Below are 26,919 nucleotides of genomic sequence, written 5' to 3' on the forward strand. Positions count from 1 at the left end.
CAGTCTTTCTAGTAAAGAGTAGACCCCCTTTAAAAAAATCATTTATATATCCAAAGCCCCTATACCAGTGCTTGACACGCAGTAGGTGCTAAATAAATGTTTTTGAATAAAGTGTAAGTTTCCAGTGCCAACAGCAGGCAGTGTTTGCTCCCGGGCTGCCCTGGGAATCATTTACACAACACCTCCACACCACCGCCCCCATCCCTCACCTAAAATTTAGATGAATTTCTGAGTTGCTCTCTAGACAAGCAATATAGTCACTTCTTCTCTAAAAATGTGTGTGCAAACCTTTTTTCTTTTCCTTTGTTGTTGTTGTTTTGTTTTGTTTTGTTTTGTTTTGGCTAAAAACAAGCCCAGCAAATGTCTAGCCTCCTCTAACAGCAGAAAAATAAACACAGGACATAGTAAGGACATGGCTTAGAGGAAGAGAAAATGGCTACCTGTTTTAGTTAATGTGAGGAGATGATTTTATAAGAAACTTTGTGTATTTGTCAGATTACAAATGAGAGCTTCCAGACCTCATGGTCTCTCTTTGATGATGCTGAACCTCCCGCATTAATCCCCTCAGGAGTAGGCTGGCAGGACAGCACCTTAACCACCAAATCTGCATAATAGACGTAATTACTACCATCAGAGTGAGTGACAGAAACGCTGTCATTAACGATGTTGTGTAATCTTCCTTTTTTGTTTTGGCCTATGGTAAATTAAAATCATTTCCCTGTCCTCTGAAAGGATTCAGCTGTCCTGCTGCTCTTTCTCTCCCCTCCCCCTGCTGCTCCCCTCATCCCTCACTCTTTTGTCCTCCCTCCTATTCCCACACCCATTATCCATTGACTCACCTCCCCCTGTTTTCCTCTGGGATCTGAGCAGAAGCCTCCCCCTTTCCCTTTTAATTTAGGTTGTGACATCTCTGGTGAAGTCGCTAACCTTTATTTAGGAGACTGGGAGCCATTACCCACCGCTGCAGAGCGCCGCCCAGCCCTCTAGTCTTGGAATTTGGTCCAAAGGAAGCATCGCTTCCACGTGTGGGCTTCCAGTAGGAAAACTGTTTGGTGCACAGAATTCTTGGCGGTGTTTTTTGGGTGCAGTGGGAACTAAAGTTTAAGTGGTCATGTTTGAAGCCACTCTGGTGGTGGCAAAGCACGGGGCAGAGACCAACTTTTTGCTGCAGATTGATGCCAGTTCTGAAGAACAAGGAGTTCCAGGCAGGAGCTAGCAAGCTCCAGTGTTACTAAAAAACTAAAAGCAATAATAAAATTACCATTTGAATTAGTTTCCTAGGGCTGCGATGACTACAAATTGCCACAAACTGGATAATTTAAAACAACAGAAATTTATTTTCTCACAGTTCTGGAGGCTAGAAGTCCAAAATCAACGTACTCTCTTCCAAAGCTTTTGGGGAGGATACTTCCCTGCCTCCGCATAGCTTCTGGACCAGCCATCCTTCGTGTTGTCTTGTAGATGCATCACTCCAATCTCTGCCTCCATCTCCACGTGGCCTTCTTCTCAGTGTGTCTCTGTGTTCTCTCCTCTCCTTTAAGGACACCGTTCAGGTTCTTCCCTTGTGGCACAGTGGTTAAGAATCTGCCTGCCAATGCAGATGACACAGATTCAAGCCCTGGTCCGGGAAGATCCCACATGCCGCGGAGCAACTAAGCCCATGCACCACAACTACTGAGCCTGCGCTCTGGAGCCCACGAGACACAACTACTGAGTCCATGCGCCACAACTACTGAAGCCCATGCACCTAGAGCCCGTGCTCCGCAACAAGAGGAGCCGCCGCAATGAGAAACCCGCACACCGCAACGAAGAGCAGCCCTCGCTCACTGCGACTAAAAGAAAGCCCGCGTGCAGCAACGAGGACCCAACACAGCCAAAAATAAATAAACTAATTAATTTTTTTTAAAAAGGACACCGTTCACTGGGGTTAGGATCCACTTTAATCCAGTATGCTCTCATCTGAACTAATCGCACCTGCGAAGACTATTTCCAAATCTGAGATTCCAAGTGGACATGAATCTGGGGAGGACACTATTCAACCCAGTACATGATTTTAAAGACATAGGAAGATATATTTTTTAAAACATTTCTGGATTTCTTCATATTCTCTTGCATATCTTTCAAATATCATCTAGGGGAGAAGGGAAGCAATGAAAAAATATAGTATTTTAATTCGGGATGTTTTTTAATCCCAAAGAGTTCTCACAAAGCTAATTTAAACTTAGGGGCCTCAAGAAAAGCAAATTTCACAACAATCCTCCTTAATGTTTATTTTTCAGATGAATATACACATCTCCTCTTTGGAAAAGGGCCTTTTCCTCTCTCGCGTCCCAAATTCAGGGGCTGCTTCAGGGTGCCTCCTTATCAGGAAAGAGAGGTACATGTTGTAAGAACAGCAAAAATATCAACGTGAGGTGTGGAAGACACACCCCTTAGGACTCTCAAAGCCTCATTTTAGAATAAAAACGTATTTGTATAAACATCGTGTGAGCTTTTCTTAAATTTTCAAATATAATTCAGGAACTAGAACTAAGGTGGCTTTCCTACTACTTAAATTTCCAGTTCCTAGGTCCACACAATTACAGTGAAAGAAACAAAGTCAATAACCAAGATACTTCAAGACCAAAAAATCTGATTTAAAAAAAAAAAACATAAAAATAACCTAAACCAATTTTGTTAAAGCATTGGTTCTCAACCAGGAGCAATTTTGCCCCCCAGGGGACATTCGGTAATATCTGGAGACGTTTTTTGGTTGTCATGCCTGGAGGAGGGTTCTACTGGCCTCCAGGGACGCCGCTAAACATCCTACAATGCCCAGGAAGGCCCTTCACCACAAAGCACGATCCAGCCCCAAACGTCAACAGTACCAAGATCGAGAAGCCTTGGTGTAGCACCAAGAAAATCTTTCCGAAACCTTATTTTGATCATGTTTTGTTCCTGCTCAAATGGTTGAACATTATCTTTGAGAATTCAACCTCCTTGACCTTTAAGACCTTCTAGAACTTACCCCAGCTTCCCTTTGCAGCCTTCTCTCACTACTCCCAATAGGAACCCTTCTTTCCTACTACCTTGAGCCTGCGCTTACACGGCTCAAGCCCTTCATAGCTCACCCTACTTTGAAAATGTTGCCCCCTCGCTCAGACTCAAACCTCATCTGTCATTCAAGGACCAGTTCATGACCCCTGCTTTCCAGAAACTCTCTGGGACCAGCCCTCTGCTCTCCGTCTCATCTTTCGTCCCTCTGCCCTCACTCAGTACATGCCAGCCACACTGGTCTCCTTGCTGGCCCACTCAAACCCCAAGCTCTTTTTCCCCCTCTCTTCACCTGGCTGGTTGTACGACTGGCTTCTTATTCTTTAGGTTTTAGCTTAAATGTCGTCACCTCAGAATGGCCCTCGCTGAGCTTCCTATTCACTGCCCAATTTCTCTGTCATCACTCTGTTTGGCTCCTTCATGATATTTATCACTACGTAGTATTCTGCCTATTCACAGCCTTGCTTACTTCTTTCCTGTCTTTTTTTTTTTTCACACTAGGATGTGCACTTTGAGGGCAGGAACCTGGACTAGCTTTTCAGCAATATGTCCCAGCCCTTTCACAATGAGTCTGACTCATAATACGTGTTCAGTAAATATTTGTTGACTTAATGGATGAACTCATGGGCCGGTGTTTTGTTATTGAACTCTTGAGAATCTCTCTCATTCTCAAGAGCAGAGTTGCCCCACCCCCATAGTACAGCATGAGGCTTTGGGGAAGCTTCTAGTAATTGTGCACTGGATGAATAAGTGCCTGCCACAAATTTAATACCTATAGAGCTTACATCCCAGTAGTTCTAGATGTAGCCTCCACAATGGACCTGCTTTATAGTTAATTCTAAGTGGCTGATGGAGGATGCAGGAAGCAGTATTCTGACTGATTAGGCAAATTACGCGATAGCCACTACATTCTCATGAGCATTTCAAAATTGCTCCAGTTCTGTTCTATGGCACTAACACGCCTTGCTTATTATCACTGGGCTTCATACTCTTTCTAGGAATAAATTTCCATTGATTTGTTTATCAAAATCCAAGCGGTTCCTTGCTCTGCAAAGACCTGGCAGAGAACCTCTCGATCCCCATTTGATTCTCCTCCCCTGGGGCAGTTGCAAAGGAGAACGAACATTGCACTTACAAGGCATTTTGCCACATTTCCTCCAGTCACCTATGGCAGAGATGCTAACTATCTCCTGATACTGCTTTTCCTCATGTTTGTAGAATGTTAGTTGGGATGTTGCCACCCTGGTTAAAGCCCACATGTCCCAGACTCCTTTGCACTGAGGTTTAGCCATGAGACAAAGCCCTGGCCAACGGGATGTGAATGGAAGGTATGTGTGAGCTTGAAAGGTGAGTGCCTTCCCCTTCTCTCTCTTTTCTTGCTTAAATATGGATTAGGTAGTGTCCACCATGCAGATGAGGGCGGTATTCCAAAGATGGCAGAACAAGAAAATGGAAGGCAATTGGGTCAATGACGCCATCACTGCCACGCCGGCCATTCATGCTTAGGCTCAGAAGTTTCCATGAGAGAGAACACTTTCTATCTTGTTTAATTGACTGTTATTTGGGGCCTTGCTCCATAAGATGACCTGATAGCCTCAACCTTTCCTACCTTCCCCACTAAGAAAGTCAGCAATACCATCCCCATTTTGCCAAACCGAGGTAAAGAGGCGGTGCGCCCACGCCATTCAATAAAATCGGCAGAAATGCTAGATTTGAGCCGGTACCTCCTGGGACATGTTTTTCTCTGCCACTCAAGCTCCCACTGCTGCCTATCCCTGGCCTTGTCTTAGCTCGTTCCAACCTTGATGTCGCCCATGGGCACCAATCAGGTGGTGCCACACAATCTAAATAAAGGATATTTTGAGAGACCCTGAGCAGGCTTATCTCCAGTCAGCAGTGCTTTTTACATTCCCAGAGGGAACTCACCCCATTCCTTTTTCTCAGCTTTCCCGGAGGTTTCATTTACTGCACAAAGACAGAGCACAGTTCCTTCGACTTAAGGATGCCTCCAGAACTTGTGATCTAAGCCTGCCACTGTGGATTGTTTTCAGGTTATCAGAGAGCCCTGAAACATGAATACTCTTTGCCAATATCAAAGTGCTTTCCAATGGTCTCCACTGACCTTCCCCCTTTCACCATTTGTTGAAAATAGATGATCCTAGTGTCCTAAAGTGTTCTCAACGGAAGTAGCCAAGAAAGAAGGTAAGTGAATCAATTTGTTCACGCAACATATGTGTATAGAGCACCTGCTCAGCTGCCATCCTAGACACTGAGGATCCATCAGAGAGCTCCCATTTTAGTAGATGAGGAAGGAAAACAGGAGGAACCGAGAAGGAGAGAGAGGAAAAGGGGAGCTAGGACAAGGAGAAGGAAAAGTAGGTTCATATTGTGATGAAAGTGCTATTAAGAAAATACAATGGGGGGGGCTTCCCTGGTGGCGCAGTGGTTGAGAGTCCGCCTGCCAGTGCAAGGGACACAGGTTCGTGCCCTGGTCCGGGAAGATCCCACATACTGCGGAGCGGCTGGGCCCGTGAGCCATGGCCGCTGAGCCTGTGCGTCCGGAGCCTGTGCTCTGCAACGGGAGAGGCCACAACAGTGAGAAGCCCGCGTACCGCAAAAAAAAAAAAAAAAGGAAAAAAAGAAAATACAATGGGGAGTGGGTCAGGCAGGCCTCTCCCAGAAGAGACTGATTGAGCTGAGGCTTGAATGACACCAAGCCAGTCGTGGGGATAATGATGTGGGGAGGAATTCTGGAAGAGGGAAGAGCAGATGCCAATGCCTGGGGGTGGGAACATGCCAAGTTTGTTGAGGGGCAGACAGAAGACCTTTCCTGACTACAGTGACATGAGTGAGGAGGAGAACATGACGTGGGTTTAGCTCAGGGTCCTTCCAGCTCTCAAAGTCCACACGTGGAGTTGGAAAGTGGGCCTGGAGGTCAGGAAAGGAGGAAATGGGAGGCCCACCCTTAATCAATGTCCTTCCCGTGGAGAGAGGAGCTGAAGAAATCTCTGAACATCTATTTCAATTGTACCCAGTCCCTCACTGTCTCAATGTCCTTTAGAGAAGACTCTGCCTGTGTTTACGCTTGGACGTGTGGTAACTATGCTGATGTTGAGGGGATTGACAATTGAAAGCTTTGCTAAAGCTTGGTGTTAAATGTATCTGCTTCCAACTTCTCCAAAATATGTACCTTCTAGCACAAGCAGAAAGTAAAACTTCCTCTTCTAAGACTAAATACTTAATGGAAAAACCCACCATGAAAGTAAGATCTAAAGCCTAAAAGAAGAAGATTCTTGCCTTGAAATCCTGTTTCTCTGCATTTATGACACACTGTGGACCGGATAGCCACACCTCAGCCTTGAGGGACCCAAAACAAAGGTTCTGATCAGGTCTCTGGGATGAATGAGATGGGTTCACGTGACTTGCTTTATGCCTTTGGGCCTCAGTTTTATCTTTGAAATGAATATAAATACCTCGAGACTAATGTCAGCTAATTGGTAAGTAGACTCTAGAATCTACCTTTCTCATTTTTGTAAACCATGATGACTTCTGCCTCCCTCTGTAGCATACCTCTCATAATTTCCCAGAAATGACTGCTCACAGGGCTATGGTCACTCCCTCATTGTCTGGGCAGTCAATGGCCATACCATGATAGACAAGATGACCATGGTCCCTGCCTTCAAGAACCTAAGTCTAGTGGGGAACACAGATACTGAGCAAGTAATTTCTGGAGTAAGGGCCATGCAGGGGAAATTCAGGTCCCTTTGGAAACAGCCATCTACAATGTCTAGGCCTAAGGCTTGGACAACTCAAATCTCCTTGAGGTCTCATCCATCTTGAGAAATTTTTTCTAGCCTTTGAAGACTGTTTTGCTTTGTGATGCACTGAAGAAAATTTAGGACCAGCTGGTTTTGCTTTCTATCACCTGCCTGAGGTACACCACCCCATCTTCCTCTATATACACTTTTGAACAGGGTAACAGAGAGTGATGTGGGGTAGTGGAAAGACGCAGCATTTGGCCTCAAATGATCTGGGCGCAAATCCCAGCTTTGCGTCTGAGACGTCCCCACACACTCTGAGGATAATAACTCCTACCCACCCCGCCCCCCAAGGATTATTGCGAGGACCCGTGTGATCATTTACATGAAAATGCTTTGCACACTATGAAGCATTATTCGCAGGTCAGCTGCTGTTTCACAAGTCTTAGCATATTCTGGACTTCGGCTTTCCTGACACTAATATACAGATTCCTGCTATTCTTTTGTGACACCCTTCATTACATGCCCCCCCTTCCATCTTTTGTTTGTGTTCATTTAAAATTAAAGCTCTAACAGCCTTCCCTCACCACCATGTTGGTTCTTTTAGCTGCCTCTTCCTTTTTTTCCTCGTGATATTTTGGAACTGGTGTCATTTAAAGCTTCATAACCTCCCTGGGTCCTTTCAGAGTCACCCTCAAATCCAAATCTCGGACATCACTCTATTTCGCTTACCAACTTGGAAAATCAGAAACCTTTTAGTCCGGATCAAAATGATCGTTCTCAGCCTGATATCAAGTGTAGCCTCAGCTTTTCCATGAAATCTCTCCCATTTGGTGGTGGCCCTGGAGGAACTGTATGGAAGCATAGGGGTCAAAATTCCCTTGAGGGGGCTTCCCTGGTGGCGCAGTGGTTGAGAGTCTGCCTGCCGACGCAGGGGACACGGGTTTGTGCCCCGGTCCGGGAAGATCCCACATGCCGCGGAGCGGCTGGGCCCATGAGCCATGGCCGCTGAGCCTGCGTGTCCGGAGCCTGTGCTCCGTGATGGGAGAGGCCACAACAGTGAGAGGCCCGCGTACCGCAAAAAAAAAAAAAATCCCTTGAGGGTCTAATATGGTGGTTCAGAGAACTTAGCAGCTGCTTATCTAGGGACTCCTCCTCATACCCCAGAGTTTTCTTAGGGCTCCCAGACTCACCCCACAACTGGCCTCATCAAACCGAAGAGCTGGGTCTCTGTTCGCTGGTCACCACCACAGCCTCCCAGGCGGTTCTTGGCAGGATGGGGGCAAGCTGGCCTGGGAGCATGTCGTTCCTCCCAGGACCCGCCAGAGGCGGCTCAGGCATGAGCTTCCCTTCCTCGTCCAGACAAGCCGCCACTGACCCTGGTGGCAACCCACCAGCAGCGTCACTGTCCTCTCTGTTCCTAACCATCACCAAGGGCTATGCATTCAGGCACTTGGAGTCAGAACAAGAGGGTCCTAATCTTCCACTCAGGAAGTTCCAGCGGTTGCCAGGTGACATCACAGGTGAGGATTGGGGAGAACTCCTGAGGCAGGCAAACAAGGAGACTGTGGATTGATCCAGTGTCTAAGTACAAACACGTGAAAACTCAAGCACACAGAAAGGAAATTAACATCACTTTTTGCCCCACTTCAGTGGAAAAGGAAGCTGGGTAATTGCAGTTCAGATGCAGCTTCTTTATTGCAAGTGTCTTGCTGCCAATGACAATAAACAGGGAAGCAGGTAGGAGGGATGACAAGCCCCTGGGCTGTTGCCATGAGGGGAGGAGCCACCGGTGGTGGCAGCAAGGACGCTGCTACGGCAGCAGCCCTTTCCCAGCTGTGGGCACCTTGGCCGGGGTCCTCAGCCCAAAGTCCACAGCTTGCTTCCCTGACTGAGGCAGTGTGGTTTCTGGAAACACAAAGAAACACACACAAAGGGCAGCCCATTAAAAAGGATGAGGCTCTTGGAGCAAAGAACCAAAGCGTGGCGGGGCTGTGGCTACTCCCCAGCTCCCGGACCTCTGCTTTTCCAGGTGACAGTAGCTTTCTTCCGAGTGACTTATGAGGAATCCCGGGAGTGTGCATGTGTTTTCAAACAAAGACGCCAGAGCTCTTTGGATACTGTGCAGGACTCAGTCTTTCTTCTTTCTTTCTTTTTTTTTTAAAGCCTCCTTAATTCAATCTACCCATCTTCCATAGTCATCACCAAACGTCACCGAATCTCCCGTGTCAGATGGAAATAACTACTGTTTGCTTTAAACACAGGTTCGTTTATATGCTGGAATATGACACATCTTAGAAACGGCAAATCAAGAGGCATTCTGAAAAATAAGCACTAGCAGAAAAAAAAAAAAGTAACTTTATATTGTTCAAAACACTCAACTGGGAAATACCATCATTTTCACATGCTGCAATCAGAGCCATGAAGTGAACTTCATCTTTGTAATTCTGAGTACTTTTTAAAAAAATGTGTGCCCCCATGGGTTCTGGCAAGCCTGAGGGTATTATTGTTGCTTTGGTGATGATTTCAGAACGGTTTAAGGGTATCTTAGAGTCTTTTAAGAAAGTTTTCCTTTTTTCTTTCCCCTCCCGCCTTTTTTCTTTTTTCTTTTTTTTTTTTTTGCTTTTATGGAAATATTGACCCATGAGGATTTACTTAAATCCTCCTTGGTTATAGGCCTCCAAAGACAAAGCCATATCCATGGCAACCACAGGCCGCCAGCAGAAGAGAGAACACATCAGACCCAGAGCATAATAGCTCTGTTTACTGATGACTAAGATCTTGAAAGCACTACTGTACATTCCGACTCCCGGCTCAGGGCACGACTCCAGGCTGTCCTCACCCTTCAGACTCAGCAATCTATAATCAGAGCCACAGAAAGGGAGAGAAGCCCTTTTCGCGGCCCTTGGGTGTTCCTCCTCCCTAGAAGGGAGGAATGTGCCACTTCTCTCAAGGCCCGGAATGTTCCTGTAGGAAAGGAAATCGCGAGCCAACAGGAGAAGGAGGCGGGGCCAGGGCCAGTCACGTGGGGTAGGGTGCAGAGGCACCCGCTGGAACTTCATGGCCCTTGGCGGGTAGGGGACCTGCCTAGCTGCAGGCCCTGTAAAGCCAGCCTCATGCCGAGGCCACCTCACCTCCGGAGGCAGAGGCACAAGCAGCAGTAGCAGGCCCTACTGGGGCCCGGATTCCCAGGTCACAGCCAAGTGTTCTGTGATTTACCCTTTAACCCCACTTCTTGCACCAGCAGGGCTAATTCCATCAGTCTTTTCCAGGCGCCAACACACATCTGGTAAACACACAGAGCCAAGTAAAGGATCGTGCGCACCAAGCACCTCCCCTGCTTTCTGACACACGGACACCAAACAGGAGCTCGCACAGCTCCCATCCCGCGGCTGAATCAGTCAAGTCTCTGGCTTGCTAAGAACCCTCCGGCAGCTAGCCATGCCTTCCTTCCAGAAAGTGAGTTCATCAGAGAAACCGCCAAAGGGAAAAGAACTCCAGCCCCGAATGCATTAATTTCAACCCCAGTCACACCGGAGCCCTCCCTGGGAAGATTTCAGGTGCCCGGACCTGGGAGGGGGAGGGGCAGTGGAAGGGGAGAAGCATCGCAGGGCCCAGCGATCCAATCCTCTTGCTGTGCTCCCCCCTGCAGGGGCCATCCCCACGCACTTAAATTGCAGAAAACTTCTTCCGAGGAGACAAAGACAGGAGGAACCTGGCGCTTCCTTCGTAGCAGCCTGGGGGTTTTATCTGTTTTCTATGCCTGACTTCTACATACATGTTTATTTGAATGTTTTAAAAGTTAAAACAATTTGAAAGTCACAGCTCTAGAGACAAGAAAAGGGGATGGAGAGCAGTAGGATGAGAGAGGGTAGGGGAAGGGTTTTGTAGTGCTTATTGAACACCTTTATGTTAGTTTATTTGGTCATTCTTCCATTGACCTTATCACATAGGCATTGCATTTGCTATTGGTTTTTAGATGAAGAACTGGGATTTGAAGAAAATACAGAATTCCCCCCCCCCCGCCCCACGTCACACGTTGGCAGTAAAATCGATTCCAAGTCTATGTCAAGTTGAAGCTTCGCCCCGGGGCTGTTTGATTCACCCCCAGCTTTATTTCTCTATAAAACTAGTAGCTGTTTACATATGATTACAGATAACAAAATAAAGAAAGCTTACGCTGTCAGTCAAGTTTTGACAAGAAATTCGAAATATTTGTGTCCTCGCAGGCCCCAAAGTGAAGCAATCACTGTGACCAAACCTTCGGTGCCAGATTTATTCTAAAAGCTTCTGCTGAAAAGGGGGACTCTGTTTCTTGTCACCAGTGCCCCTGGTGCTTTTTGTTTTAGATCCCAGTACTTTGGAGATGTTTAGACTGCTCCATTTTTACCATCAAAGAAGAGAGAACCTCATAGAATTGCTAGGAAATGGAGCCAGCTCTCTATATACAGGGAATTGTGCAGTGTCCTTGCCAGAAAGGGAGCATGAGCTCGGGCTATGAGGCGAAGTGGGAAGGATTTGGGAAGGACTCCATTCAGAGCTGTGCGCTGGGCAACCGCTAACTGCATGGAATCAGTTTTTGTGCTCAAAAAGGCTCATGGAAGCAGCCAAGGTTCTTTGACCAGACCTGCTGGCTTTTTAAAATTTGGGGCAAAAAAACTGGGGGGGCCAGTTGGGAATCTCGCCAGAAAAGGTTGGCTCTAGCTTCAGCGTCCAGGGCAGACAGAACCAGTGAAGGAATATTGCCCCATGTGCACTGCATCTGATCACTGAGATCATTTTATTCACCAGTGGCTTGTGGCCTAAGCAGAAGCTGGAGAATGAATCCATGATACCACCTTAAAAAAGAATCTTACATTGGCTGCACACTTCATCCCTCAGAACATCTCCAGAAATTGTTGAACTTGTTTGACCTAACTCAGCCCTGGGCAGACCAAGCAAGCAGTTGGTGGTGAAGGAAAGGACAGAGGACCTCGGGTGTCTACACTGGAATTCAACAGCAATGCCAGGGGCGCATAGCTACACCTAGTCATCTAAAATTAAACAACCCAATCAAAACAAAAAAACCCCGCACAACCAACTTTAGCCTTGCCTCTCTCCCCCATCACACCGCCTCCCAAAATATTCACAGAAATACAACAGCTGCTTCCTCTGTCCAGTAGCGGTGGTGGAACAGGGGAACCCTAGATTGTCTCTTCTAGTCTCTCTGTATCCCCTGTACCCGCTACTCCCAAGCCAGTTACCCTCCACTCACCAGCATCTAACTTCACCTTTACGTCGTGTTCCTAGGGATGGTGGCAAAAGTTATTATAATGAAGCTACAGTGCTTAGGCTCCTAATGTTTCTCATTCTCACTTAATTTCTTTTAACTTTCTATTTTGAAATAATTGTACACTCACAAAAAGCTGCAAAACATTTAAATTTTAATGGTTGTTTATCCGAGAGCTGTAGTCACACTATGTCCCCCTTCCTACAGGTCTCTGCCCTTTGGGGAACTCAACCTGAGGACAAGAGTCATTGGAGGGCTTCCCTGGTGGTGCAGTGGTTAAGAATCTGCCTGCCAATGCAGGGGACACGGGTTCGAGCCCTGGTCCGGGAAGATCCCACATGCCACGGAGCAAATATGCCCGTGTGCCACAACTACTGAAGCCGGCGCACCTAGAGCCTGTGCTCCGCAACAAGAGAAGCCACTGCGATGAGAAGTCTGTGCACGGCAACGAAGAGGAACCTCCGCTCGCCGCAACTGGAGAAAGCCCGCGCGCAGCAACGAAGCCCCAACGCAGCCAAAAATAAAAATAAATAAAATAAATTTATTTTTTAAAAAAAGTCTTTGGAGACTGGAGATTTATGAAGTCTTGCGGGGGGTCTAACTTTCTTGGAAGCAGAATGACTTTCTACATACATATGTCTATGTATATTTATACCACATCTTCAGAAGATCATGTTTAAAAGATAGAGAGCTCTCTCTAAATATCCAAATTACTATGCTTTTATTATTGCTGAGCCTAATAGAAATGAATTTTATTTTCTCTTTTTACTATTTTATTTGTCATATCTGACACTGGCCTCTTCCCAGCTTGTTAAAGTACCTGCTGTTTCTGCTAATCCTCAAATAAGAATTCAAATTATTGTGATTCTTGCTATAGAATCTCACTGTGAGAAATCTATCAGGGATTTCCACACCCAGCAGATCAAAACTCCAACTAAAAAAAAAAAAAAAAAAAAAAAAAACAACTCCAACTAAAAAAAAAATTTTTTAAAGCCACTCTGATTTTCATTTGCAAAACAGCAATAAGGAAAGGAAGCACTCTGACAAGAGGGAAGTTACCAGATGGAGAAGACTAATGGGACCTAGGTTGTGCGCTTAAAAAGTCTTTAAATGCTAGAGAAGAGCTTTCAGTGAACGGTTCACAGACACTTTTGGTTCACTAAAAGAAATGTCACTTACGGCTAAAATGGCATTTCCTGTGCAAGACCCAGGGCATCCAGGTTTTGTTTTCCGATGAGAAGATGGACCAGCCACATCACCCTGGATGAGGGCATGAATGGGAGGTTAGTGGGCCTGGAGCCTTGTCCCTTCAGTGTCAACCCTGCCCACTGCAGGGGTCAGCCCAGAGCCCATGTCTACAGGGTGAGAGCACCACATAGAGGCTCACAAGAGGTTGGATGGCTCTGAAATGCCCTTGTGCTGGGGGTAGCTGAGAGCACACTATAGCGCATCTCATAGCACTCAACCTAAACTCCCAAGCTACATGGATTGACTTGGGGTGGGGGAGTTCCTGGCTATACTCATGTCAAAAATAATTTGGAAACTTGAAATAAGTACAAGGAAAAAGATTAAATGTAACTGCACCACCCAGAAATAGCCACTGTTAACTTTTTGGTATATTTCCTTCCTGTTTTTAGGTATGTGTGTATTGTCTTCTATACAAAGTTGGACTCAAACTATACATAGAGTTTGGGATTCTGCTTTTTTCTGTGTCATTAGATAATCTTGGCTCTAAATAATCGACTCTACAATATTCCGCCATATGGATGTACCATTTGTTCATTCATTCTCCTATTACAGGACCTTTTTATCATTTCAAGTATTTTTTAACGATAGATGACACTGTAAGGATAAAAGCATCCTTGTTCATCAATCTATATCTTTGCTCTTCTCTGATTCTTCCCTTGTTGTAGATTTCTGAAAGTATAATAACTAGATAAAAGGAAGAAACATGCTTACGGTTCTTGATGTGTATTACATGCGAAACCGTTTTCCGTGAAATTCGTACCACCCCAGCTCTCCAGTGTGTCCCACAATCACACACAAAACATATACAAGAAACAATGTGCCAACATTAAAGTGCTCAATTTATAAAATAAAATAATTAGTAGCTCAGGGTCTTCGAGTGATTCTTCACATCATGTAACAAGATCAGCAGGGACTAGAAATTTTGCGGGCTTTATTAACCAAGACTTATTAATAATAATAATTTTAAAAAGACTAACAAGCACCCCAGGGCCCCTGAAAGCTTATATAGTATCTTTGCTCAAATTGGAAAAAGTCACTCCTTTCTCAAGACCCTTTACAAGATGGCAGATAATTTTCTGCCATCTGCCAGAAAATTATCAAAATCTACGATGACTGCAATGGAACTGGAGGCCCTCGGAGCTGCGCAGTGCACATCCGGTGCTCTTGAGATGTGTCACTGCAGGGCTAGAGGTATATGTACAAAAGCGTGTGTCTGTCACTACAGGCTCAATACGCGACAGAATCTCTCACATCTTCCCAAGCACACACTCTCTCTCGACCACACCACTGATTGCAAGAGCCAGGCACCGTTCAGTTAGAAACCCTCTTATCTGCCTGAAAATGACAATTGCCCCAGAGACGTGTGCTTTCACAGGTATTCCAGCCTGGATTGCCTGCGCTCTTCATTTGCTCCATTTAGATGTCCCGGCAGTGCCTCAAAGTTGTCAGAGGAGACAAATCTCATTCTCTCTGCCCCACTTCTCTGTCTCTCTGGGGATGCTTATCATCTTGGGGTTGTCAACAAATCATCCCTTCCCTTCACACCCCACTGCTGAGCTGTTGCCAAATTCTGATTATTCCTCCTTTACTTCCCTTAGTGCAGCACTCTCTCTGCCTCCCTTGAATCCATTAACCCCGATCAGGACATTAACGAGCACAGGTTATGGAAAATTACTCCAGCTTCTGATAACTGGCAGGTTCACTGCTCCCGCAGACTCACTGAACATATTCGATGCTTACAAAATGTCCTGTCTTCCTCTGTACCCTCCCCCTCCCTCCCCAATCTCCTGTATTAGAGCTTAGAATGGAAAACAGCACTCAACACAGGTACCCAGAGGCAAGAAATAGATGATGGGGTTCTCTGCCTTTGGCAAATAGACTTGCTAGGTTTATACACAAGGGAGTCAGGGTCAAAGGCGATGCAATCGGACTGCTGCAGGTGTTGGATCTACAGCGCTAAAACTCACCAAGGGTGGGGCATCAGGTTCCCTGATAATAACAAGGTGAACTCCCCAGGTCCACTGTCAGACGCTGCAAGATCCAGACAAAATCCTGACGGGCCTCCATTTTCTGCACGCGATTCGGCAATTTTGCTTTTGAGCTCCCTGTGGAAATCCTAATGCAGGTGACACGCCTCAGATTCACTGTGGTTCTGATGAGACAGAGATCCTAGCATCAAACACTCCTCTAGGGTCTGCTGTTTCCATTTTAAGATGAGAGCATGCCGTGGGACGGCCAGCCAAAGATACGTAGGCCTCAGAGAAAACTGCTAATCCCCATAGCCCCTCCTCGCCCCTCTTTTTTTAAACTTCCCCTTAGGAAGTCTGGAGAAAAGGTGGGAGAGAAGTCAGAGCCGTCATAAGCTGCGGCCCTGAACACTTTCCTATGTTTTGTCAGTTTGCGGCCATAACCAATCCTGTCTCCTTCATTTCCATTGAGAAGAAAACTGGAAAAAAAAAAAAGGTTCATAGTAAAGAATTTGGCCTTGGCCAAAGAGAGGGCTGGCATTTGCCCTTGGCTTCTGGGAAGTAATCTATCAAAGACACTCCTACCTGAAAGGAGTGTCTTTGTTTAGGGCGGGGTCTGGTCCTACCTGATAGCTTTAGGGTATCCAGAAAGACCAACTATGTGACTTAGGATGGGAGCTTTGGGTCACGTGTTATCAGGCAGCCTAGAGGATGAGCTCAGCCACGTGGGTGATCAAGCAAGCAATCATGCCTACATAATGAAGCCCCAATAAAAACTCAGGTGAGCATCCCTAGTTGGCAATACTCCATGCCTATTGTCACACCTCAGTACAGGATGGGGGTGGGATAACGCATCCTGACTCCATGGGGAGAGAGGAGAGGATGACAGAAAGCTGTCCCAGACTCTGCCCGGTGTGTCTCTCCCTTCGGCTGATTTCAGCCTGTATCCTTTCCCCATAATAAACCGTAACTGTGAGCACTACAGCTTTCACTGAGTTTTGTGGGTCCTTCCAGCACATCATCAAACATGGGGGTGGTTTTGGCAATGCCCCAAACTTGAGGACGGTGTCCAAAGTGAGGGCAGTCTTGAGGGCTGTGCCTCCAAACTTTGCAGTTTGGCTAACTCCAGGCCAATAGGCTGAAAACAAAGTGTGATGTGATCTAGGTTGGTCCACAAGGAAACTTTTTTATGACAAAGTTGCCAAATTCTGAAAATGAGGTTATGGAAGCCATTTCAAAGACCTGTTCAACATTCTCATCTTCCCATAAAAGTGTGGTTCACGCTGACCACAAACAGAGAAACTGGCCAGAAGATACTCAAAGCCCCTCGAATCCAGGGAGTCTCATCCTGGCGGTGGAACCCTCTCTATGCTTAAACCTCCAGAGCTTTCCCATAACATTTAGAATGAAGTCCAGACTTCTTACCTTATTCATGTATTTTTGTGTATGTGGAAGATTCCCCAACTAAAATGTAAATCTAGATGGGTGCTGGCCCATAATCGGTGCCTATAAATGTTTGCTGAATGAGTAGCTCAAATAAAAGGAATATAAAAATACTTACTTCGGGCTTCCCTGGTGGTGCAGTGGGTGAGAGTCCGCCTGCCGATGCAGAGGACACGGGTTCGTGACCCGGTCTGGGAAGATCCCACATGCCGCGAAGCGGCTGGGCCCGTGAGCCATGGCCGCTGAGCCTGCGTACCCGGAGCCTGTGCTCTGCAACAGGAGAGGTCACAACAGTGAGAGGCCCGCGTACTGCAAAAAAAAAAAAATGCTTATTTTGCCAGCAAGATTTTATCTCTGGCTTAATTTTTTTCTTTTTTTTTTAATTGAGATAATTCATATACCATAAAATCCAGGCTTTTACATTCGGGGGTCTTAGTATACTCACAAAGTTATGCAACCATCACCACTATTTAATTTCTCTGGCTTAATTTTAATGCCTGTTCCTCCTTCCTCCCCACCATGCGGTTCTAATGAGGGCTGCCAATCACAATACCCCACGTGCATTGACCCTCAAGAGGGTACAGGGCCCAGGCAAGGCCACCTTCCTCCCCAGCACTTTCCAACAAAAACTAAGAAAAGAAAGACCTTCCCTCTTAGTTGAAGGAGCTGTGAGAAATAAGTATGGAGCCGGTTGTGCTCAGATCCCTGCCATGTGGAAACAGCTGGTCCATAATAGATGAGAATAAATCTGACACCCGGAGAGACAGAGAGACGGACACTGGTTCTGGTTGTCCCTGAGGCCAGCCACATCACTCCACTTTCCACAGTTTGGTTATATAAGCCAATCATTCTCCCTCCGGCCTGAACTAGTTCCAGTGGCTTTCTGTAACTTGGAACCTAAGATGTTCCTTGAGACGATACAGTCCTTGTCTGGCTCACACATTCCCTCAGCACAGGTTTATTAAGTATTTACTTCATGCAGGGCACTGGCCTTGGAGCATGCGCTCTAGCGGGGGGCCATCGCAAGTGTGGTAAATGCAGTGAGAAAGAAACACGCAGACCAAAGCATCTCCCCCACTGTCAGAGAAGCAGGAGAGACTTCTGGAGGAAATGACATCTAAGTTAAGACCTGAAGTTAGAGAGGAATTAGTATCAGAAGAGAGGTATACAAGATGCTAAGGGGAATCAGAAGATATTCCCATCAGGAGTCTCCCAGCAGGAGAGGTAACAGGAGTCTCCCAGCAGGAGAGGTAAGGGATGCTCTGTGAAGGACTGGACATTTGAATTAAGCCTTAAAGGATGGATAAGATGCAGATACTTAGAGAAAGGACACAGGAGCATTTCAGTAGAGGAAAAATTGAGCAAAGGCCAGATACAGGGCAAAGTGAGAAATTAACTGAAACCTGGGGTGCACAGAGGGAAGCGGTAGAATCAGGTTGTAAAGGTAAGTTGGGAGCACATGGCAGGCCAAAGCCCTGAAGGTGCAGGGGAGCGGCACGCTCAGCTCCACGCTGTGACAGGCAGTAGGATGTGAGATAGAAAAGATGGGTGAGATGGGGGTCAGAGAAACCAGTTTGGTATCTACTGCAATAGTCCAGGGAACAGATGATCTGCCCGGCACAGTGGCAGGGGAAATAGATAAGAACGTACCTCGCATCACTGAAGAGGTAGAAATGATCAGATTTAACACTGTCATTAGAAGTAGAGGAAGAGGAACTAGACGTGATAATGATGACAATGATGATAATGGTGGTGATGGCAACAAATTGTCACTGGCCCCAAACTGGGCCAAGCACTTTATATGCATTATCTTATCTAATCTTCACAACCTTATAAGGTAGGTCCAATTATTACCCCTATTTTACAGTCTAGGAAACTGAGGAACAGAGAGATGATGTAATTTGCACAGAGATTCTGAATAACACGTTTTTAAAAAAAGGAATCCAGGCGGAAGAGACTTAAGAAGGAGGACAAGGTCATTGCTGCGTAGAATGAGGGTAAGCTGCCTGTCTGCGTGAAGCTGAGCCCCAGACTTCGGTAATGCATCCCTGCCAGACAGCGATAGTCTTACCTACATTTTCTTCATGAGCACCCAACAAAGTACAAAATCCCAAGGTTTCTTAAGTCAGGATAGATTCTCTTGACTGCTACCCCATCCACCATGCCTGTCGCTCTGTGACAAAAGGAAATTAAATTCATCTGATCAGCTTCGTTTTTCACAAAGCTATGTGGGATGATTACCCAGTACGCTGTGGTCTTCTTCATGTTTGCAGATTGATTTTTTTGATTATTTGTTCCAGTGATTTTCCAAGTATTAAGTGTTTTTCCAAGTTGTTCAGCTCTATAACGTGGGTCAGTTAAACAATTCATATTTGCCTTCCCTTTCCTGTATTAATATGAAGTGTTAATGTTGCAATTATTTAGGAAATTTTTTGCATGCAACATGTATCTCTCAGGGAGCATACGTACAAGTCTATGTGACTCTATATACCCGTGTGGGTGGGCATAAAGCAATATCTATGCAGACTCCCCCAAAGTTTATGACCATATATAAAAATAAAAGCATACTGAGAGCCTATGACTAGTTCAAATATCCCAAATAAAGATCATCACTTTCTAGAAATGTCTGTATGGGGAATTAAAAAAAATTTTTTTTTAACTCAAAACTTCAAACAGGAAAATTGTTACGACTGTGAACACTGACCAAAATCAAGATATGACAGAATTTTAAAAATTCATCTTTTCAGCACCCGGTGGTGCAGGAGGGAGTGGTTTCAGCCAGGACACCATGAAAGATTCAATTTGGGGTGACAATCTAAAACACCATCTAATAATCTAGAACACAATCTAAAATCCAGTCCTAGGCAATCAGAGGCATAAAATCCTGGGCCCAATGCTTCCTGGGTAAAATGAGGAGCTCCATTAAATGACTGCAGAGGGCATTTGCAGCTCAAATAGTTCTGTGAATCTGAAGACTGATTAGGAAGATGATTAATGAAAATTACTGCGAAATGTTCTGCAAAAATACAAGGCTGTAAAATGCCAAATATAACTCAAGCAACCATCTCCCCACAAACTTAAGCTCTTTTCATTTAGTTAAGTACATGTCTATAGAAGTATCTACCATGCTCTGCATCTCTTAATTATCCTATGCATCCAAAGGCAGCTTTTGTCAAATCCGTGAGGCCACGAATCTATTTTATGGAAATGAACGATTCATAGGATGAGTAGATTTAACAGCCTTCATGTGAATGGAACTCACCTGCCATACGAAAGCAAGTTTTAAGACAAACAAAAACCAAAACCACAGCCCCTCAGTGGCAGCCTCTCCATCAGCCAACTACCCCCTCTTACTCATTTTAGGCCCAAGAACCCTGAGGACTGCATTGTTCCTTGTTGTTTTCCTAGACCCTAAATAAACTCTAAATAGTCCCTTTATTAAACTCTGTTAAGAATGTCATCAGTTTCCTACTGGGCCCCTGGCTGATACAGACATAATAATAATATCTGATAACAAAATAAGGATTAAATTGAAAAAGGTATGTAAAACATTTATCCTAGTTCATAGTACATGCTCAATAAATATTACTTCTTATTATTATGTTTTTTATTTTCTTATCAATTCTGTCCTACTCGATTCAATAAATGCAGATCACCTGCTGATGATCAATTTCTCCTCCAAGCTCTTTATTTAGGAATTTTGAATAAGCATATATTTAGCCTAGTATTTTTCTCATGAAGGATGGCATTTTTGTGTCCCTTAAAATCCCAAAGGACTTTAAAAAGAGAGCAAATTTCAAACGAAGTCATGTGGATGCCAAGTCTTTTTCACAGCTGTTTCTCAGGGTTAAAGGCAGTCTGGGAACAAATTGGGGAAGCTTCAAAGCGTTCAACACCAGTGGGAAAGAAGTGTGGCTTCTAAATGCCTGGAGACTTTTCCTAATGGCAAATGGTTGGAGAGGTAAGCAAGCTAAACGATTACAGCAGAGGATGCACTTATTTGGGTAACAGTTGGAAACTGTCTCGTCACACATCAGTACTAAGATTTCTAACTCTAGAGAGCTTATTGAGCCTATCATGAATTCTTGAAGTTTTTTCAACAGAATGTGTCAAATAAATATGTTAGGGCATGAGAAGAAAGTGCTGTTTTTGCCATTGCCTCACTCCTCAATATTTGTAATAACCTAATTTTCTTTTTTCCTCCCTCACCGCCTCCCCCCTTCCTCCCGCAATAACTGGTTTAGTGAGCTCTTTGAATCACAAACACCATCTATTGTACCCTGAACTACTCTGCCCTTAATAGTATGTCTTTTCTGGAAATCTTGCTGTCCTTCTCAAAGGAATGGCTTTAGGCAACTTAAAAGCCCTATAATGTCCTACACTATGGCTTTTATTTTTCTTTCACAGAAGAGCACTTTTTGGTCATTAGTTCCATATTCACAGTACAAGGAGAAATTACGCAGAAAAACCAGCTGAAACATATATCTTAGCACGGGACAGGCTGGCTCCCTGCTCCTCAGATTTAAAGACTTATTTCAAAAGCTAACTTGCCACTGTTCCGAGTTATTTCCTTTCCTCCTGCTTCTGCCAGTGGACCGGGTTTGCGTCGGCTCTGTGCCGACGCCCGCTCGAGGGCAGACCTTGCTTCCCTCCAGCTTCATTCTCTCCTGGCTGCTCTGAAATGGGGTTACAGCGTTTTCTAAAAGCACTAATCTAGTCCCCCCACCCCCTAGTTAAGGGGGGTTTGAATTGCTTTTCTTTTGTCCAAAAAGGTCAGAAGTTCCCACACCGGGAGTCGAACCCGGGCCGCCTGGGTGAAAACCAGGAATCCTAACCGCTAGACCATGTGGGAAACAACGATAACCACCCCAAATCTAGACAAATTATGTCTTTACCCTCAGCGTCCTCCCGCCCCGCCTCTTCCGTCAACCTTTGTCAGACCTGCTTCTGCGCATGCGGAGATGCCTTCCGGCCCGCCCTCTATTCTTCCGCGCTAGGAGGAGGGCGCTCGAATCTCTTTTTCTTCCACGTTCGCGTCTTTTATGACCTCATCCAGTCTCCTGATTTTTAGACACCACGTATACACCGGTGTAGATTCTAGATTGATGAGTCATTATTCATAATTTCTCACAAGAAATGGGCAGACCACCGAAGGACTGACACTCCTTTGGAAGGACGTAAAAGCGGCTCCACAGAGGCCGGAGTGGGCTGGGCGCCGGGTCCCTGGCGGCCACTGACCAGCCGCGGGGCAGCCGCTCGCAGCGCAGCAGACCCGCCTCGGTGCAGCCGGGCAGACCCGCACGCCTGAGGAAACGCACGGGCCGCGTCCCCTGCGCCGCCAAGCCCGGGTGTCCCCAGCGCCCGGGGTGTGTCCCTCTCCCCTCCGCACTGTGCGGGGCCGTACGCAGGCCCCGTCCAGTCCCCAGAAACTTTCCCTTTCCTCTCAAGAAACAGGAGGCAGGGCTGCCTGGAACAGTCCAGGTTCTGTTGACTGAACGGTAAAAGGCAGGATTCGTGTCACTGAAAGTAGGCGGTGGTGGTCTGTGAACGTACTTTAAAAAACCGGAGAAAGTCCCTCATTGCCAGCAGGCGTGATTGAGGGAAGGTCCCCGCGGTTTCCCAGCCCGGTCTCGGCTGGAAGCAGCATCTCTCCGGGCACAGTTTCTGCCTTACAACCGGCCCCGTGGATGAGCAAGCACAAAGGGCCAGTTATTCGGGCAGCCGGGGTGGGAGAGCTTTGATCCCGGTGGCCTCGTGGCGACTTAAACTACACAGAAGTTGTTTTCGCGAGCGCCGAACACGTGGGAGCCCGCTTAAAAGCTGGTTCTGGTTCCCGTTTACTCCCTCCTCTCTCCCCACCGGCCAAAGGGTCTTAGAAGGTTCCCGCTCTTCCCCTAACCGAGGCTCTCTAAGGCTTCCATTGTGACATACATCAGCAAGAGTGGAAACAAACGGTTCTTACATATGAACACGGATGAAGCTCCCGAAGAGGGAGTCGACATCATCCAGCATCATTGGAACTTCATGAAGTCGCTGAAGGAAAACCACAACCTACCGACTGAAAACCTGCTCTGTGTGTTAGACACGTGCCAGTATGTTTGCACAGTTAATCTTAATAGTATACCTGTGAGGTAGGTCTTATGCGCGTCTTTGGGGGCGGGGGGTCCTTCCTGTACGATCTTTGCATCCTCGAACAGTTTCACTTGTTTGTTTTTCAGTCAGTGAGACAGCTGCTGCCTTCCTTCGGGGGGCATCTGTTTTGGAACAGTAAGGAAAACTCTCCAAAACAAACCTCATCAACTACAGACTGTCCTACATCTGTGCTTCTCAATCTGAGGGCGGAGATTTCACGTATACCTTTCAGTTTTGTATGTCCACGTGATAATTCTCTTTTAAAAGTACCTTCCCAGTTTGAAAGATAAAAGTTCCCCATGTAACCCATACATTGGACAGGCACCATCCTTAGGCTATAACCAGAATGCAGCTTTCCTTGGTCTCTTACTATCCCCGAACTGAAATTGGTTCCGTTTTTCCCCTGCCACTGGATGAGAACTTGAGCGGTAACACAGAGCTCTATGGTCACTTTAAATAACAAAGCACAGTCCAGGACAATATACCGTTCAGCAACTCAATCTTCATTCTGGACAGATAGTTCTCCCCCACCACTCATCTTGGGCATCACTTCAGGCTAGGAACGGTGGGGAGCTGGGTCAGGCTCCTAGCAGCTCACCAGATCGAATTTTAGCTTCTCTTTCTAACCCTGCATTCCGTGGCATCACATGGGTAGCCTGAGATGGCCGTGCTGGAGAGTATTTACACCACGGAAATAGGCAGATACTCCAAGGCAGGGCTTTTTACCTTAGAGAGCTGGTGTGCTGCTTAAAGAATAGCGGTGTGCTGGTTCAGTATTTACCAACAGACCCGGGGCCAGGGTCTGCTGTCCAGGAATGAGGGTGTGACCCACTTCTCACTTCTTTCTTTGGCCTTCCTCCCTTCCAGGCTCCAAGGCCCTCCAAGATTGGAGCGCAGGGAGGGCAAGGGAAAGGGGGACCAAAACTTGCTACTGGATCGGTACTGTCCAAAGTCAGCTTTCTGGGGCTTCCCGGGTGGCGGCACAGTGGTTGAGAATCTGCCTGCCAATGCAGGGGACACGGGTTCAAGCCCTGGTCCGGGAAGATCCCACATGCCGTGGAGCAAATAAGCCCGTGTGCCACAACTACTGAAGCCCGCGCACCCTAGAGCCCACACACCTGAACTACGGAGCCCACGTGCCACAACTACCGAATCCTGTGCGCTCTAGGCCGGTGTGCCGCGACTACTGAGCCTGCGTGATGCAACTACTGAAGCCTGCGCGCCTAGACCCCGTGCTCCGAGAGCCCGTGCTCCACAACAAGGAAAGCCACTGCAATGAGAAGCCCGCGCACCACAACGAAGAGTAGTCCCCACTCGCCGCAACTAGAGAAAACGCACGCGCAGCAACGAAGACCCAAAGCAGCCAAAAAGACAACAAAAAAAGTCAGCGTCCTGCTTTCTGGGCCTGAATGTGTTTTAGGGCTGACTCGTTTTCTCCGTGGCTCTCTGTGAGTTCCCCCGAGGCCTCCCTGCTTGGACCCCTTGGACAGCGTCTCCCAGGAGGCCAGCGGTGACCTCCCAGTGTAGGTCTTACACCAGTGACACCAAGATCACCAGTGCCTTTGTTTAACTGCAGATTCCCAGCCCCACCTGGAGCTTCTGAATGAGGACTTCTAGGAGCAGGGTCTGAATTTTAACAAGCACACCCACCACCACCAAATGATTCTGATGCCACTAGAGTCTGAGAAACACTGAACTACGTGACTCCAAGTTCCCTTCAACCTCTAAAAGACCATGATCCCTGAAGCAAAATTTCCATCATTTCCCTTTCCTGCTCAAAAACCTGAAAAAAAAAAAAAAAAGGCTCCTAATTGCCTGTTGAGTAAAATCTAAACTCCCTGGCCAAGCCCTCCCAGCTTTCCATAATCCAGCCCTCACATAACCTGAGCCTGCAGAGAGCCTGTTAATATTATCCTCCCGTGCTCCCTCTTCAGAGACTACATTCCAATCACTCTACTGTCTCTGTCCCACTGGCCCCTCATGCTTTCCTGCCCTGATCCCTTTGTTCCACCTCTCTCTGTACCCTCCCCACCCTTCTTCCCACATCTGACCCTGACTCCAAGGCCAGCTCAGCCCCATAAAGCCCTATGGGTTCATTTCCTCTGAGTACCAAAGCACAGGCCTTTAAAAAAATGGTGAGGTAGGCTTATGCCTTGCCACCTTTATTATTTAAGTTATTTAATAGGAAAGTCCATGAATACAAATCAGATTCCATAATCCCCCTGGGAACCCAGTCCTGCACTCACTCATTCGGCCAAGTAGTCCTTCCTTTTATCTAACTTAAATACTTCCTGCTGTACTTCTGTGTGAAAGCTGCCCGCTTCTTAACCAGCAGCATGAACAAAATGTTCCTGGGAGGAGGGAAAAAACACAAATTTTTGAGGTTTAGCCAGACCAGTAAGTGAGCTGCATTTCTTTAGTTACACACAGACACACACACACACACACAGACACACACACACACACACACATACACACACACACAAAGCCTCCTTGTTGACACAAGGAACCGCTATTCCTGTTCCCATGCATCTAAGGCTGACTCTCACTGGGCAGCTCTCCCATTTCATCCACCATTTGATACATTTGATCCTGGAAAAAAGCCCCAAATACATTTTACTTGCCGGGCGTCTACATTAGCCAAAGCGGTGGGTGCAATTCAGGTCTCCTGCTTGTCAGTCATTTAGGAGCACGAATGGTTTCCATTTCAGTGGGCCCAGGAGTCACCCTTTATAAGGGCATCGAAAATAAGTGCCAATTAAATTCCACTCTCCCAAGGAGAGCTCTGGCCAACACAGACCCAGCCTACGGCATAAAGTTAACCTCAAAGCTCTTTTGGGTAACAGCATCTGCCCCTGCTGACCAGTTGGGGTGTGTTAATCTTCATGGCCTAACACTAGGTTCAATTTCTAAAATTGGATCTGAGCTCAGGAGGCCACTGGGATAACAGAGCTTCCTCGGGGCTTTTTTAGGTTATATAACTCTGCCCTTCACCTCTATCCCGAACCTAGCATCGCCTTCTCGTCCCATGACTCAGGACAAGGACCCTTGAACTCCCGAAGCTGGGTTAGGCGCTTGTTCTGTGGGCCCATCCCATCAGTCATCAGGCTGGATGAATTTCCCTGCTTCCCTCTCCATGGTTGACTGTAAGCTGCAGTCAACCTGGCACAGTCTTGGGTCTCATTCTGTTGTCTCCCCAGCTTCTGGCACAGCTCTTGGCAAGAAGAAACTCTTTCCTCAGCCAGGTAAAAATATCGTCACAGCGTGGTATCTTTCCTGACACATGAGCCACGCTCAGTAAATGTTTAAGTGGTTGCTTACTTGATTCATTCATTCATTTAGTAATCAATCAATCAGTCGATCCCAGGGGAATAGTCCTGGTTTCCAGCCAGCACCTAAGTGGCAAAGCAACTAAGAGTCTCAGTGGGCCACAATTTCAGTCTCTGAGCAACTACAACCTAGAACATGGAACCACTTCACTGTCTCCCAGTGTCCTCCCCCGCCCCTCACAGACACACTGCTTTCTCCCCACACCTTCCCTTCTTCTGCTCTGATGGCACAAGACAGGGAGAACTTTGTCAGACTGTATTCATACTCACCCCTATCTGTCTGCTCAGCCCTGGGGCAGAGACGAGCTTTCCTCATTTTTCTGGAGGACCAGACTCTAGACTTGTGCAAGGCCAGGTACCCCATGGCCTGGCACCTAGAAAACTTGCCCAGCATTGTAGTTTCCTGTTCCACAAGGCAGTTGCCCAAATATTGAAAGTATGGCCCTCTGAGACTTTCAGTTAGCTTGCTTTGCCACTTAAGTGCTAGGTGCAAATCAAGTTGGACCTTGTATGGAAGGTTAAAACTATTTGTGATTCATTTCTGGATTTCCTACCAGCAGTTCTGAGTTGAGTGAGCTTTCGAAACTCATTTTCTTCTATACCTGGGAGATAATCTGTCTCAATTTTCATCAATAGCTCCATGGCCAGGGACTATGTCAAGTTCAGTGCTCATCATGGCACCCAGTATATAAGACAGTGCTTGGTATAAAAAACTAATATCGCATATAGGATTCACTTAT

At 46.5% G+C, this 26,919-nt stretch overlaps 2 long non-coding RNA genes and 1 other non-coding gene across 3 annotated transcripts; 1 reads left to right on the forward strand and 2 right to left on the reverse strand.

The window, feature by feature from the left end:
• Positions 1-1,314: 1,314 nt before the first annotated feature.
• LOC137211041 (uncharacterized) lies at positions 1,315-25,155 on the reverse strand. The gene is made up of 3 exons (XR_010936872.1): positions 25,097-25,155; positions 22,843-22,972; positions 1,315-1,588 (listed from the first exon to the last, which is right to left on the reverse strand). It is a non-coding gene; the product is annotated as an uncharacterized lncRNA (long non-coding RNA).
• LOC137210965 (uncharacterized) lies at positions 10,077-12,599 on the forward strand. The gene is made up of 2 exons (XR_010936825.1): positions 10,077-10,250; positions 12,268-12,599. It is a non-coding gene; the product is annotated as an uncharacterized lncRNA (long non-coding RNA).
• On the reverse strand, positions 21,499-21,570 carry TRNAE-UUC (transfer RNA glutamic acid (anticodon UUC)). The gene has a single exon. It is a non-coding gene; the product is annotated as a tRNA-Glu (tRNA).
• Positions 25,156-26,919: the final 1,764 nt, after the last annotated feature.

The sequence above is a fragment of the Pseudorca crassidens genome, chromosome 18 (genome assembly GCF_039906515.1).
Source record: "Pseudorca crassidens isolate mPseCra1 chromosome 18, mPseCra1.hap1, whole genome shotgun sequence".
NCBI classification, from domain to species: domain Eukaryota; kingdom Metazoa; phylum Chordata; class Mammalia; order Artiodactyla; family Delphinidae; genus Pseudorca; species Pseudorca crassidens.